General features: G+C 43.5%; 1 protein-coding gene across 1 annotated transcript in view; it reads left to right on the plus strand.

Annotated features, from left to right (window-relative positions):
* MARCHF3 (membrane associated ring-CH-type finger 3) overlaps positions 1–15,394 on the plus strand; it is a 150,107-nt gene that overhangs the window by 11,703 nt on the left and 123,010 nt on the right. The window lies entirely within an intron of this gene.

The following is a 15,394-nucleotide window of genomic DNA, read 5'->3' on the forward strand; positions in this document are numbered from 1 at the left end:
TTGGTTTTGCCTGTCCGCTCCCCCACCCCCACTTAGAATAGAAGTTCCACGAGGGCAGAGATCCTAGCTGTGTTTATAAAGCGAATGGAAAATCAAGCGACTAAGTTAATAAAGAAAGGAATATTTAGAAGTTTTGATCTCTAATGATCCATAATCTGCCTTTATCTCCCACACTAGGGCTAAAGATGGATGACAGTTGTCAATGAGCTGAGTGCATGCACTGTAGCTTTTTTCATATAAAATCTGGAAACAACAAAATCTACTTTTTTCTCAGTCTCTCTATGAGGGCAAAATAAGATATAGATATCAGAATTCTTTGGAGAGAAGGTAGACTTACTACGATAATATTACATAAAGGTCTTAAGAGAGCTTGGTCGAAGACGGAGATTTGAGTAATACTCTTAACTTCGGTTTTTGATTATAGTTTTAAGGATGCCACCTCCTTTAGTGTTAGACATAAACCCTTAAAAAATGGAGGTGTACATATAAAGCTCAATTGTAAATTGGAAGACTTATAATTGCATGATAATTTGCAGTGGCAAATTCACTAAAACAAAATTGTTTTCTCTGCTTACACATAATTTTTCACTTGAACTCACGTATCTACTAAAATAATGTATTCCTAGAACTGTGTTCTTAATTATTCTGAGGTAATTATGAAGGTGCGAATTGAAAAATAGCTTTACCTCCCATGTTAATTTGGAAGAGACTGACAGAAGTGAATCAGTGCCTTCCTCTGAAGCTGCTTTTCTCTCTGGCTTTCAGCTCGGGACCCTCTCAACTAAAACATGTGCTCCTGTGTTTTCCTTTCCCTGTCGTTCTGTGGGTTGCTGTGTCATTTGTTGAGTGCGCTGTGAACCATTATTTTCTGAGGCCTCCAGTGTGACTTTACCAACTCAACCAAACAAATCATCATCTCACCTTTGACAGGAGCTTCACGTCCCCGTCCTACCTGCTCACCTTCCCCAGATCTTTCCTCAGGTGACCTCGCCAACCACGGCATCGCTCTCCACGCGGGGAATCAGTCTAAACCCGCGTGGTGCTGTTTCCTGCCTTCTGGGCTTCCCGCTATCACAAAAACCTGTTGGAGCCATTACTATGAAATACACTTCTCAGCTAAACTCCCCGTATCAGACTTCCAGAAGCAGATCTAAATGTTATGGTGAGAACACATCTATATTTGAGAGTAATTTTTAAGTCTAGTTCTTCCAGATTGTTTTTATGTCTTGCATCAGAGACAAGTCAGTAAAACACAGAAGGGGGAGGAAATGGAAAAGGATACTTCGATGTTGTTCACATGGTACCTTCCTCCTGTGTGTCCTGGAGGGGAGCCGTTTCTTCCTCACTTTATAACCTAGGTAGATTTGGGTGTGTGATTGGGGAAGAGCCCATCAAGATCCAGGTGGCAATGAGATGGGTAATTAAAGGGCTGGGCCAACATATCATTATTTAAATTAGGCTGGTTCATGGTCTACATAAACTCTTGAGAGATGGCTTTTGACAGGGTAGTTTTGATATACAGTAGACTGGCCCTTTTATGGCTCAACAAAGGCTTTGTTTCTTTCTTTTTTTTTTTTTTTCTTTCTTTCTTTCTTTCTTTCTTTCTTTCTTTCTTTCTTTCTTTCTTTCTTTCTTTCTTTCTTTCTTAGCTGTGTGGGTGGGAAACAGCATGAGGTTACACAAAATGTATAGCACACGCAGTAGCAATGAGAAGGAATCCATAATGGGTACACACATATTGCTGGAACATTTCCCAAGTACTTGGAGGGGGGCGGCAGTGAAGCTTCTTTGGCAGAGGCAGAGAACATGTGCTTTTCCATGTGTGAACACCCTGTGCTTTGAAAGGTCCTTTATGATTCACAAAAGCAGCTGCTTCTGAGCTGGTGTAGCCACAGAGTTTGGGAGAGTCACCGAGATAGGTATACTGCAGGCTCCTGACATCTATTTTGGGGGTTTGGTTAACTTTTGGGAATGTGCTTATTCACACGTGACATGGAGCAAGTTCTCTTCAGTAGAGTGTGGGACCCCTCTGTTCACGTCGTTACGGTTTGCGGATCGAAGTTAACAAGGTTTAAAATTGTGAACAGTCGTTTGCTGTGTTACATGCATACAGACAGACATAGATTTTTATTGAGGGCCGTCTTCTTAATTTTGAAAACTATGTGTGATGGCTTGACTTTTGCCTGGTAAATCAGCTGTCCTGAGTGGCTCTCAGACATATTTTGTGGCATGGGAAGGCTTTCTTGCTAGGTATTTGCAATCCTACTCTGTGTTGTGTTCTGGTGAGTTTTTAGTTTTATCTGCAGTTTTACGTAAAAAATCCTGTGGTTGTGTCTTTTGTATCCTTCTGTTCCACTTCTGAGTGCTAGTTTCTGTCTCCTCTTTACTTACCACTAATAAGTTATTTTCATTTTGCTAAGGATTTCAAACCTAAGTAATACCAGCAGTGTTGTTGCCTATCACTCTCAACAAGAGTCATGTGTGCCCAGTTCTTCAGATGAGATAACGAGGACATGATTCTTTCACTTTTTGCTAGTTTTCAATTTATCGGATACTGACCTAATGGAGCATGTGCACTGTTTGCTTTTTAAAAAAGGGGCGGGGGGAGTGAAAGCTTTGTTTTTAATGTGTCGTAACTGTTGTTTCCAAAAGACAAAGCGAAACACAAAACAAAACAAAACAAAAGATTACCGCAAAATAAGATTCGTGTGGATATGTTGAACTGAAAATCATTTGAAATGTTTCACGGCTACACTTTGTGCTAAATATAAAAATAATTGTGTTTCCCATGTGTGAGCATCAAAAGCCCCAGTTGGGAAATCACATGGTTATAGCAAGTAGGTCACTATTGATGGTAGAACATGAGACAGGAAATGTCACAGCTAAGATTAGAGGCCCAAGCAGTCCGTCTCGCCATGCTTTGCTGCATTGTTCGTCCTAAGTGGAAGGACTCAACAGGGTATAACTAACTTTAGCCCAATTTGAAAGTATTAGCAAGGATAGCCTTTTAATCTGTCATTCCCATTTGTTTCTAGATAACTCACTTTCCCAGTTGGGCAAAATAATTGAACTGCTTGGGTCTGCACATTGGCAGACCTCTGAATACCAATTAAAATGGCAGCCTTTACATGCTAAAAGTATACATGGGAAGCAATACTCAGCTGTACAGAATCGTAGCCCCAGATCGACCTGGTGTTTGAAATCACTCACTAGGAATAAGCAATTAAAAATGAATTCTCTTAAAAATCTCATTTATCTTCGTATTTGAAGGTAAGGTGGGGATGTGGGGGGGGCACTTTTAGGGAACCTGGTTACCGTGCCTTTTCTTCTTTGAGCAATATGAGGAAGATTTATTATTTATTTGTGGGAATTTTCACCACAGAGTATGCCTAATTTTGCATATGTTTGCATATTCTCATGTTTAAAGAAAAGGCTAGGAAGAAAAGGACTGGTCTCCTGTGTCTGCCCCCATGAGAGACAATACCTTACTTGGGGGGAGGGGAGGACAGGCCAAGATGGAGCCTTGGAATCAGAGAGAACCCATCCCCTCATGCTACATTAGGCAGCTGAACACAAGCCCAGAGAGCCCACAGCTATTTGGAAGTGGAGGTGAAAGCCTGCCGAGATGATTGAATTTGAATCTGTTGCTCAAGTGCCACGAGTATTCGTTCACTTCTAGCACAGAGTCCTTCACAGAAGCACCTTGGCTTACAAATTCCATGCATTCTGTGTGGAAAGTCTCACTGCTTGAATCTCAGAGGCCTTCCCAAACTCACGCTTTCAAAGGTCATTAATGCAGATTAAAACACTCTACTTTGAACCGGGATTATTTCCTGCAGGTTGTAACTTTCAAGAGGGGCGGGGAGGTGGTGTGGAGGCTCAGTGGAATAAGTATTTTGACAGTGTTTTTACTCTTTATTCCTTCTCCAGCTTAAATACAGAGCCTAGATTTGTATACCTGATCCAGGGATAGAATGTTGGAAAGGGGGGTTGGAAGCACAGCTCTTAGAGAAATCTCTCTGGAATGAAAATTCTGGAAAAGGTTTCCAACTGGCAGTCAGAGATACTGGCTTCTGATGGGAGGAACCACAAGGGATGTGGCACTCGAGACTAGCTGTGACATTGTGTGTGCCTGGTTCACACCCAAGCAAGCTGCTTGTGAGCTGTGCAGTTAGCTCATTTTCTAGGCCTCTGTCAGAGAATGTCAGTTGATAGTGGGAACATCTTGGAAAATATTTTGGAGCGTGTGAAGTAGATCTTTGCTTTGGAAATCTTTGAAAAATCCCTTTTCTAGTTTCAAAAATGTATGCATAACTAATAAATATTTGCATCTTTAGGTGCCTGGTAGAACTCTTTACCATCTTATGCAATTACTAGTTTCATGTGAGTTTCTGCTAGGAGTTTTCTCTTTGATATCAGTATAAATGACCAGATGGCCAGGCGCCCCATTCTCCCTCCACCCCAGTCAGAACCCCTGAGCCTGGTCCTGGTCCTGCCTCTGATAAAGGCAGATATAGAGCAAGACACCTTCTGGGAAAGAAACGGAAAACTGGATTATTTCTGTGGACTTGTTCCGGCATCACGGCCGTAGGATTCTGTTCATCTTTCAAGCCTGTTTATTTTTCCTAGCTATAGGGAGCAAGTTGTAAAAATTTCTGGTTGGTAACTTTTATTTGTAAGGAGAGTACTCACTCACCAGGTTGCTAGTTGGCTGCTTAAGTTCCTATTGTGGCTGTTTCTTTCATCTGTGTTGTATCCAAGAACTCAAATACAATGTGTCTGATCACAGATGCCAAATAAGAGTAACCAGTAGGTTTCATACTTCAGTGCAGAAGAAGCAATTTCTGGTGGTGGGGGGTGATGGTGATTGGGAGAGGTAGGTTGTGGAGCTCTGGTTTCGTAAGAAAATAGAGGGAATCCAGTATACAAACATGTAACAGGAGCCCAGCCTGGATTCACACGGTTAATAACCTCCGTCTCTTTGTATAGGAAATACAATACCAGCACTTATAAACCCATGTGCGAGGGAGTAGCACAAATAAAAACTTCACTTGTAAGAGCCATCTTGTCATTTTCCAAACACCTTAATGAGAAGGGTGTTATAATTTTAACGGAGATGCAAATAATCTTTTTTTATCTTCAGTTTCTCTGATGATAATGTTGGTGGAATCTCTAAAATACAGAAAACAACCTAGACTGGATTATTTTTTGTTGTCTTTTTGTTAACAAAACTTTTTTCCAATGAAAGAAATGCACCGCCCTGTCCTCAAATACAGACATAACCAATCAAGCTAATTTCCTAAGGGTGAATTATCCTTAGCTTCTGTGAAGGAGCCTCTGGTTTTTGAGCGTTTGACCCCTGAAAGGAATTGGAGGCCTCGGAAAGTCCTTAGGAGCTGTTTGAGGAACAGGAGAGAAGCTAGTTTTGATGGAGGAAATGTGACTGGAGAAAGTTCGGAGATGATCTTTCGGTCCTGTCTTTATTCTAAAAACCTACCTATCTTGTTGTAAGTCCATTCCTTAAGAGATTTTACTCATGGGTCACCAGATCTTGTCTCCAAACAAAGAACGTCTCTTAGACATGTATGACTGTCCTCCCCGACTCTTGAAAGAGGCTGTGGTCACTGGACTGCGTTTTCTGGCGGGCTGCCTGGCACCTGGCTTTGTCGCTGCTGGATGCAGTCAGTCTTCCCGGACTTCCCCAGGTCCTGCCACTCGCCAGGCAAAGGTAGGAAAGCAGGCTCAGAGACAATCCAGGTGATGAAAGACTCTAAATTTAGAAGACTTTTCCCTCCCACATAATACAATTTGTTTCTTCTTCCCACACAAAACAGGGCTGTCCAGAACAACTCTGAAAACACATGACCCTGCCTCATCCCTCCCACTTGCAGCTGTCAAACCTTCCAAGGGAAATTCTTGTGCCCTGAACACTTTTGCTGCGCCACACATCATAATCCCATGGTTTTTTTGTTTGTTTCATATATACACATATATATATTTTTTTCTTTTTATATAAGAGTGCAAGCAGGTGAGGAGGCAGAGAGAGGGGGATAGAGGGTCTGAAGTGGGCTCTGTAGCTAACAGGCTCATGGGAGCGAGCCCAAAGTGGGGTTTGAAATCACGAACAGTGAGATCATGACCTGAGTTGAAGTCGGATGCTCAGCCGACTGAGCCACCCCAGGTGCCCCCATAAACTCATGTTTTAATGTTTGCTGAGGCTGAAAACTGCTAGTCTGTGTGTGTGGAGTGTGAAGGTAGGCTAATGGGGAGATAGAGACCTGTCAACCTACCCAGTTCTTCTGGATGGATTCAACCAGACTCTCTCCTAGGTGGCAGCAGGAGAAGAGCTCAGCCAGGTGACCGGCCTTCCTTCCTCACTCACGGGGTTTTTGGGTGGAGGGTTTCTCCGGAGCTGCCAGGAAACATAAATTTGGGGGTTATATAGGAGTTCTTTGAGCAAACAAAGAGAGCCAGGTGCCCTGCTAGCAGAATATCCATTAATTTTTAATTTTTGAGGTGGAAATGGCACCAGAGATTATCCACATCAGGGTTTCCAAGGTGGAATTTGCAAGATAAACCACTGGGGCTAAGAAAGAAAACACTGGAATTTGTACACATTTTTATACCCCCAAAATAAGAAAAATTAAGTTTTACTAATATATGGATTGACAGTTGCTCCCTCTCCTGTTCTTTAAGTCAGAAGGGTGTATGTTCAGGGTCGGGGGTGGGGGTGGGGGCGGTGGTTGCTCACTTGTCCACAGCATGTTGCATTGTATCTGTACATGTTGGGTTAAATTAATTGGCTTAATATTAATTAGTTTCAACTAAAGTAGCCCTCAACAGCAACAACAACAACAAAAACACAAAAAAACAAAAACCAAACAGCAACAACAACCAAGGCAAGCAGCTTAAAAAGATTCCGGTAAAAGGGCACCTGGGTGGCTCAGTCAGTTAAGCATCCAACTTCAGCTCAGGTCATGATTTCACATTCCATGAGTTCAAGTCCTTCATCGGGCTCTGTGCTGACAGCTCAGAGCCTGGAGCCAGCTTCAGATTCTGTGTCTCCCTCTCTCTCTCTGCCCCTCTGCCTCTCTCTCTCTCTTTCTCTCTCTCTCTCTCAAAAATAAATAACCATTAAAAATTTAACAAAGAAAGAAGCTTGTTGAAAAAAAAAACCAAAGTATAAATTTAAAGGTATCACTAACTGTGCAAGCAAGAATAAGTGAACACTTTGAAATGGAGTTGACAACTTTGTTCTAGGACACACTTTGTTCTAGGTTCTTGGTTTATTAGCCAAGCTGGGAGTTAAAAACTGTAACACAGTCGGTACTGACCAAACATGAGCCCCCAATTCCAAAACTATCAAGATGATGGAATGCAACATAGACTGACATGTACTGTCATTAAGAATGAATATATTGGAAGGAAGTGTATACTTTGCCTTGAAAAATGATAATATGACAGTGCCACAGAAAAATATGAATACCCCTGCGCTTGTTAAACCAATGTTTAAATTCACCTACTGATCTTTATAAAATTTCACTAAATGATGTTCTGAAGCCTGTTTTGAAGTTTTTACTTGTATGCAGAAGTAAAAAAGCTACATATGTTTAAAAACTGTCTTTCTGGGGCACCTGGGTGGCTCAGTGGGTTGAGCATCCGACTTTGGCTCAGGTCATGATCTCAGTTTGTGGGTTCGAGCCCCCATCAGGCTCTGTGCTGACCTCTTGCTCAGAGCCTGGAGGCTGCTTCAGATTCTATGTCTCCTTCTCTCTCTGCCCACCTCCCCTCCCCCACTCATGCTTTGTCTCACTGTTTCTCAAAAATAAATAAATGTAAAAAAAATAAAAATTAAAAAAACAACTGTTTTTGCTCCCAGTACAAACCCAGATACTATGTTGAAAACTATCTAAAATGAGTTTCTCTGTCACAAAGTGCTGTGAAAGTATTATTGAAGGTGTTACTGTATCTTGAAGAAGCAAATACATATTGAACAGGTTACGGAGGGCAGAAGACTTGTTTTACATTTGTAAGATGTTAGATCTAGCCTATTGTATTTGCTCATTTCTGTTTCACCAATGAAATACGCTAAGTGCCCCCTTTTGGTGAGCCATCACTAGATGAAATTCATTCACAATCTTTATGAAAATATTTTGTGAGAAAAACCAAGTAGTGTTCCCTCTTGAGAAGCAGCTGTTTCTTAGAGAAGGATTCCAGGGTGAGGTTATAAGAGATCAATTCATTCACTGCATCATTCATAAGCAAGCTAGGGCAGCCAAGATGTTGAAGCCAGAGGTATACAAAATGCTGCGGGATACTTCATAATTAATTTTATAAAAAACAAATGTGTAATATACAGTGTAGTCAAAGCAATACAATATTTTGTATTAAGTTGAGAAGGGACCATGAAAATCTTCTGTACCACACAGAGATTTGCTGGTTATCTTATCAAAAAATAATTGAGTTGTCCAACTTACAGATAAGTTACATTCATTTTTCTTTTTATAAAAAGTGAAGGGTTCCCTATTTGGTTAACTATTTCTGTGATAATGAGCCACTCTAGTAATATGCTACCTATGGGTTGTTGTTTAAAAATATAGAGCATAACTAATTTATCCTTTCAAGATAAAGATGTCATTTTAAGAATAAGTAAGAAGATAACTGAATTTTTTTTTTTAATTTTTTTTTCAACTTTTTTTTTTTGGGGGGGGGGACAGAGAGAGACAGAGCATGAACGGGGGAGGGGCAGAGAGAGAGGGAGACACAGAATTGGAAACAGGCTCCAGGCTCCGAGCCATCGGCCCAGAGCCTGACTCGGGGCTCAAACTCACGGACCGCGAGATCGTGACCTGGCTGAAGTCGGACGCTTAACCGACTGCGCCACCCAGGCGCCCCGAAGATAACTGAATTTTAACGAAACTTACTATAGAGAGAACATTGTGAAAAACAGTGTTTGGAAATGTTCACACTGTGATTTTTTTTTTTTTTTTTTGCTTAGAACTATGACAGCCATTAAAACCCAGCTATGTAAAATAAACCAAACATGGAACTAGACCTTCCAGATTAACGTATCACAAATAATCGATCTAGCTTTTCAAACATAAGGCATATTCATTCACACTATTCTTGATACAATAGTGATTATTTTCTAAGATAAAGCATCTATACTCTTAGATATATAAAGAAATAAATATTGTTTATTTCCCTTATACTTTTTGTGATTTTGATGCTAGTTTGATAATGCACCTAATATAGTACATCGCACATATCTAGTAAGTAAGCATGGCATGCATGCTCCAAAGTATTTTAGTATTGGGATTCACGAATTCAGTAATTTTTGAGACTCTAGCTCTCAGCTAAAGATTCTGAAACTTCTGGTGGCAGGGAATAGCCACAGAATCTTTGAGACAATAAAAGACAGGTATCCTCTTTCAGAAAAATGATACACAGATGCCAAATAAAATTGTGCCCAGAATCAGGGCGCTCCCACGGCCCCAATGAATAGCTGTTGTCGCGGACTCTGATCAACCCCCTGGATGAGGACAAGAATGCCCTAAGGAGTTATGTGCCTTACGCAGGGTCACACAATGACATAATCTCATCTTTCAGTCAAGACCTGCTGAGCATATGTCATCGCATACAGGCTTCTGTCTGGCAGCTGAGGATGCAAACAGGACGATGGAACTCTATCTGGGTCGCCAAGGAATCCACAGTTTCAGCAGGGACTCCAGGGTGCAACCAATAATCACAATTCCATTTGTGTTTGGGAGAAACTTGTTTACTTGACCAGCATTTAACGCGTGTGCCCCACTGTGTGAGGGCATTTTGCTAAATAAACTTCATAGAAAACGCAGAGATGGGTAAGGCGACACTTGTAGATAATCAAGTGCCAATTACCCGCTTCAGCTCCCAGTGCTTTTTCTAATGCACCTTTTATATTCTGAACGTCCTGATGCTCCTGATTGCAGTTTGCCACTCTGTTTCCTTCGTGCACTAAATAATGATGTACAAGTAAAGGGAGGTGAGGTGGGGGGGGGGGGGGGTCACACTCCTTCCTATTTCTAAGCAACCAAAGCTCACTCTTTGGGTTTACGTGCACCAGCATGCACTCCCCTGCCTGAGGAATAGAGCACTGAACTCTTAGATAAATTGGCAAATGGAAGAAAACAGGCAGTAATAAAGGAGGTATGGAATTTTATAAGCTTCATGATCTCTTTCCCCAAAGGCCTGAATCTATGTAATGAGGTAGTAGAACAAATTCCTGCCGAGTCTGAATTTATTCCTATAAGGAAAAAAGAAAAAAGAAAAAAAAAAAGGAATGATAGGAATAAAGTAAATGCAAAATTGTTTTTTCTGCTCAGGTCATTAGTTGGTAATATTCTTGAAGGCGATGTAGAGTTTTTCCTACAAATATTGGGCTCTTTGTGGGGACTAAAAATAAACAGAGCAGCACAGGGAAATAGGCAAGCACTATTGATCTGCGTCAGGGCCGTTTCCACTTTAATGTTTGCAAAAGGCACAGCCCAGTTGTGCAAACCTATTTATAGGGAACAGCTTCCTCATTGCTATATATAGATGATAAAAACAAGGTGGACTGTCAGGTAATTTGGGTTTATGTTAGGAAATAGGACTGGGGGGCGGGGAGGGATCTCCTCCAGAACTAGTGAGGAGGGCTTATCCCTCGTGTTCCTGTGCCTGGAAGGAAAGACCCGTGGAATCCAGTGTCTGTGCCCACACTGCCCGTGGACACACCTGTGGCCTGAGTGCTGCCTCCAACTGGTGTTTGTTTACCTCTCAGCTGCCCCAGCCTCCCTCCCCTTTCCCTTGTGCCAGAAGCAGGACCTAAAACAAATAGGGTGCCTCCAAGACCCCCCTGCCCTTCTGTCCCTGTAGAGAGCTCTGACTCCCCACTGGTATTGAGGGTGCTTGTGCCCACCTGTGCATGAGCGTGTGGGTCTGGTGCACGTATGCACACCTGGAATGTTTTCGTGGCATCCTGACATTTGGTTCTCCCTTTTTTTTTTTTTTCTAATTTGTTTTCTCTCCACTCATTTCCTACCAGAGTTCTTTACTCCTCGAATACCCTCCCCCCCAAACACTTATTTTTCTAGTTCCCTTCCCACCCCATTCACCAGGTCTCCACCCCTGGGCTCTTCTCTTCTCTTTTCTTTTCTTACACCTGTCAGTTCAATTCAACAAGCGTTAGTGAGTGCTGAGCGCCTGCGAAGTTCTGGGACTAAAGAGACAAACAAGACAGGATCTCTGTCCTCAAGTCCTCTGTCCAGGGGGACTTGCGGTCTGCTCTCTGCCCCCTGCTCTCCACTCCAGTTATCGATCGCTCCCTCCAGGCAGAGGTTCCCGCCAGGATTCTCCACTGTAGTAACGGCTAAGCTTTGGTTCAGAAAACAATAACCGCCCCCCCCCCCCGCCCCCGCCGCAATGTCTGAGTTATGAAAGGAACGGGGGCTTGCAGCAAGGGGTGCATATACCCTGAAATGTGATCAGGGCTTGAATTCTGTGTGTTAAAAATATCAAAGGGATGCTAATGGCCTCTAACACCTTCTAGAGGCTCCGAAGTAATGCTGTTTCACCTGCAGGCATAGTTGTCCAGGCTCTGGGAAATGGCCTGTTGACAGTTTCCACTCCGATGTGGTATTCTTAGTGCCAGTGCGGCACTGGGATGCTGAAATAACTAACCGTTTTTAAGTCGGTACAGAAAACAAACGGACCAACCCTGATGAAGCATAGTAACAGTGTGCTCCAGCCTGGGTGGGGCTGGAGAAATTGCTTTCCATCATCTCTGTGCCCGTTTCATCCCTTTAGATCTTTTACACCATAAGTTTCTCTGTGCATCCAAATACCACATGAGTTTATTCTCAGCGAACGAGACGCCAATAACAGTGACAGGCAGTACATGTTTCAATCACAAAACGGTGTGCCAGTTGTATACAGGCCAGACTTAAAAGCAAGAGGTGGAGAAGGAACTGGCCAACTAATAAACATTTTAAATAGAACCCTCATCTCTATGCCTTGGTCTTCTGGTGATCACCAGACAAATGGTATTGGAGCTGAGATAATGGGAGATCTTTACCCTTCAAGGCCTCACTGTGTGGAGGGAATTCTCAACTGGTTTCATCATTCGCAATAGGGTTAATGTCTTTCTGGTGGCTGGGAAACCTCACTGGCTTCCCAGCTTCATTCTTTACATCCTTTTGTGCCTTGTCATGCTTCACCGAGTCTACTCTGTTCATCCCTGGTCTTCCTCTGTTTCCCATTCCATGCCCTCTGGAATGTGTCACTATGCGTCTTTTCCATTCCGCCATGTCTCTAAGTGGCATGCATCCAAATGATTACAGCTGTCTTTCTTGAGCCTTATGTAAAGTAATTCATTCTTGCCTTTTCAAAGAGGAGTGATGGTGTGAGGTCAGTGACACGGCCATATCCAGATTACTCCTCATCCTGCTGCGTGTTCTAACACCGCCCACTGTTCTAGAGCAAATAAAAGTGGCCAGGACCAAATCCACCACAACTTTCCCTGACCATTCACCGTTGCACGGAGAACAGATTGGACGTGGGCACACGTGGAAGCAGAGGAACCAAATAAGAGGCTACCTGAATAATTCAGGTAAGATCTGATGATGGCTTGGGGAAGATGAAAACAGTGGCGATGGAGACGGTGTATAATTTCAAGGTGGAAGGACAAACGGGACTTGACAATGATCTCACTATGTGTGATAAGGAACGGATGGAAGCATGATGCCTCCTAGGTTTGGGGGATAGGGAAGTGAATGAGGGGGGTCTGCCAGAGGGGAGGGGAACAGACCCAGCACAAATGAAGTTGGGGAAATGATGTGAAGGATCTCTTTCAACTAACTAGTGAGAATTTGACTTAAGATCACGAATAGTAGGGGTGCCGGGGTGGCTCAGTTGATTCAGCGACCGACTTCAGCTCAGGTCACGATCTCACAACTGGTGGGTTTGAGCCCCACATTGGGCTCTGTGCTGACAGCTCAGAGCCTGGAGCCTGCTTCGAATTCTTTGTCTCCCTCTCTCTCTGCCCCTCCCCTGCGAGTGCTGTGTATCTCTCTGCCTCTCAAAAATAAATAAAAATGTTAAAAAGTCATGAATCTTAAAATACACGGAATAGCTCTTTGAAAACTATGAAGTTTGGGGTGACTGTAAGGCATTGGTATTATTTGCTTTGCTCCATAACATGGCCTTGATGGGGTGGTCTGACTTCCACCCAGCGTGGCGCATTAGTAATGCCTGAGTTCTGTGAGGGGGAGGGCAGTGCCTTATCCACTATACCCTTAGTGCTGACGGTCTTGCAATGGAAGGTGTTTGGTATGTTTGTTGAACAGGTTAGATCACGTATTTGATTTAGAGAAGAGCTGGCCCTCTGGAAACAAACAGCAAGTTTTGAAAATACTTCCGTCTTTGACGGGCAGTGCTGCCCCCCTCAAATGCCAGAGTACCAGGGACTAAATCGGCTGGGACACATTACCACCAGGTGACTGTGTGTGCAGAAAGTGCAGTGGCAGTGAGGTCCGTTTATGGCTGGGAGTAGAACAGGGAGGGCCCAATCTGAAAGTCGGTCAGAAAGTAGTCTGGAGAACAAGGATTGAAGCTTGGAGGCCCAGGATGCAGGTCAAGTCATTTAGGTTTTCGCCCTGTAAGGTAGTTCCTTGTCCCCAAGGTGCAGGCTACTCAGGAGGTTGTGCTGGGCTGGCTCTCATGGGCTCAATGGAAGTTGGTTGGGGCATAAATGCCATAAAAATAGGCACCATATAAGAAGAAAAAAAAAAAGTCTGCCATCTGAAAAAAGAGAAAGAAAACGGCCCCCTTTTCCAAACCATCTACATTAGCTAAAAACTTCTTATACCGACTGGCAATATTTTATGTGTTTGCCCCGACTGAGGCCTATAGCTCACAGACCTGCCAGTATTACACGATCAATATAAAAATTCCAGTTGTTTTGCTGACTTAGGTATTCACTGAGGGATTATCTGGGAGACAGACCTGAAAAGCAATTATGTGGAAAGTTCAATATGCTAGTTCTCCTTCAGCGGGGTTGCTGAGAGGGTACTTTCTGGAAACTTCTCCGGTTTTTTGGCAGGTGCACCTTCCTCCTGATATCTTGTGCCTGTGGCACCACATTTCCAGGTCTTAGTGTTGTGCTTCAGTCTGTCACTGTGGGGCCTCCTGAAGTCACATCCACAAATATTTTGGAGCTTGTTCTCTTGACCACAAATCATAATAGTCTTTGAGTTTGTTTTGGCCTGGCCTGGGATCGGCAGGGAAGAAGTGGTGCAGGCGAAGGAGTGAGATTCTTGTTGAAAAGACCACTTTTCTCAGGTTGATGTCCATGGAAATATCTGTTCGTTTCCTCCTGGCATGGATTTTATAGCGTCTGTGAAGCTCCCTCCTCTCCACCCGATTCTTGGCCTTCCCCCACCTCACCTCCCCACCCCCCACCTCTTCTCCCCAGGGTGTGAAAGTACATTTGCGGCAGTCCCATCTGAGTCCCACCTGATGGCTGCCGTGTGTGTGTGTGTGTGTGTGTGTGTGTGTGTGGCCTCAGCCATGGAATGCTGAGTGTTTGCACAGGGGTTGCTGAGAGTCAAGTCAAGAAACAAGCCTGTTGGTACGAAGCCAAAAGCCCATTTAGGGTAGCTGCTTCAGTTTCACCCCTGATCCAAGCTGGAGCGGGTTCTCCAAGTGGAGGAAAGCGGAGGAGTGGCATGAAAAGGGAGCAGGAACTTTGGGCTTTACTCTTCAGCTGCTGGAGCAGAATTCTGGTTCACCACAGGTCAGCATCTTCTGTTTTCTGATCAGCGGCCCAGCCTGATTGGTTCGCGGTTATTCGGCTCACTGGCCGCCACAAGGGCCACTTGGAAGATGCTTCTTTTGCACTTCCATGATCCCCCTTCCACCACCCTCCCCCCCCCTTTCCTTGCCCATCAAGTTTTGCAGTTTACTCTGTGACCCACATAAAGTAAAAGAAAACCCCCACGACCTAGGAATTCCCATGTTGTGAGATATGTTATTTCCTGCCATTGAAAGGATTATTTTACACTGCCAGCAAGGAGGGCTTTCAGGAATACGCTAACACTATTTCCTCCCCCTTAGTATTTCCTCAGTTGTCCTTAGAGTGCCAGTAATCTCCACTGGGTTTCTGTACTAAAAGTGCTTCAGTGTCTCCTGGCTAGTGATAAATAATCAGCCGACTATTGATTTTGATCATCTTCTAAAATAACTGGCTGTGTTTCCTTGCCACATCGATGCTATGGCACACATGGCCCATTCCTCAAGAATGGTAGCAGTCAAGCCTAGGTTGACCACATGTACTAAATGGACACAGAGACGCCCGGCTGGCTCAGCTGGAAAAACATGC

The sequence above is a fragment of the Neofelis nebulosa genome, chromosome 1 (assembly GCF_028018385.1).
Source record: "Neofelis nebulosa isolate mNeoNeb1 chromosome 1, mNeoNeb1.pri, whole genome shotgun sequence".
Taxonomy (NCBI): domain Eukaryota; kingdom Metazoa; phylum Chordata; class Mammalia; order Carnivora; family Felidae; genus Neofelis; species Neofelis nebulosa.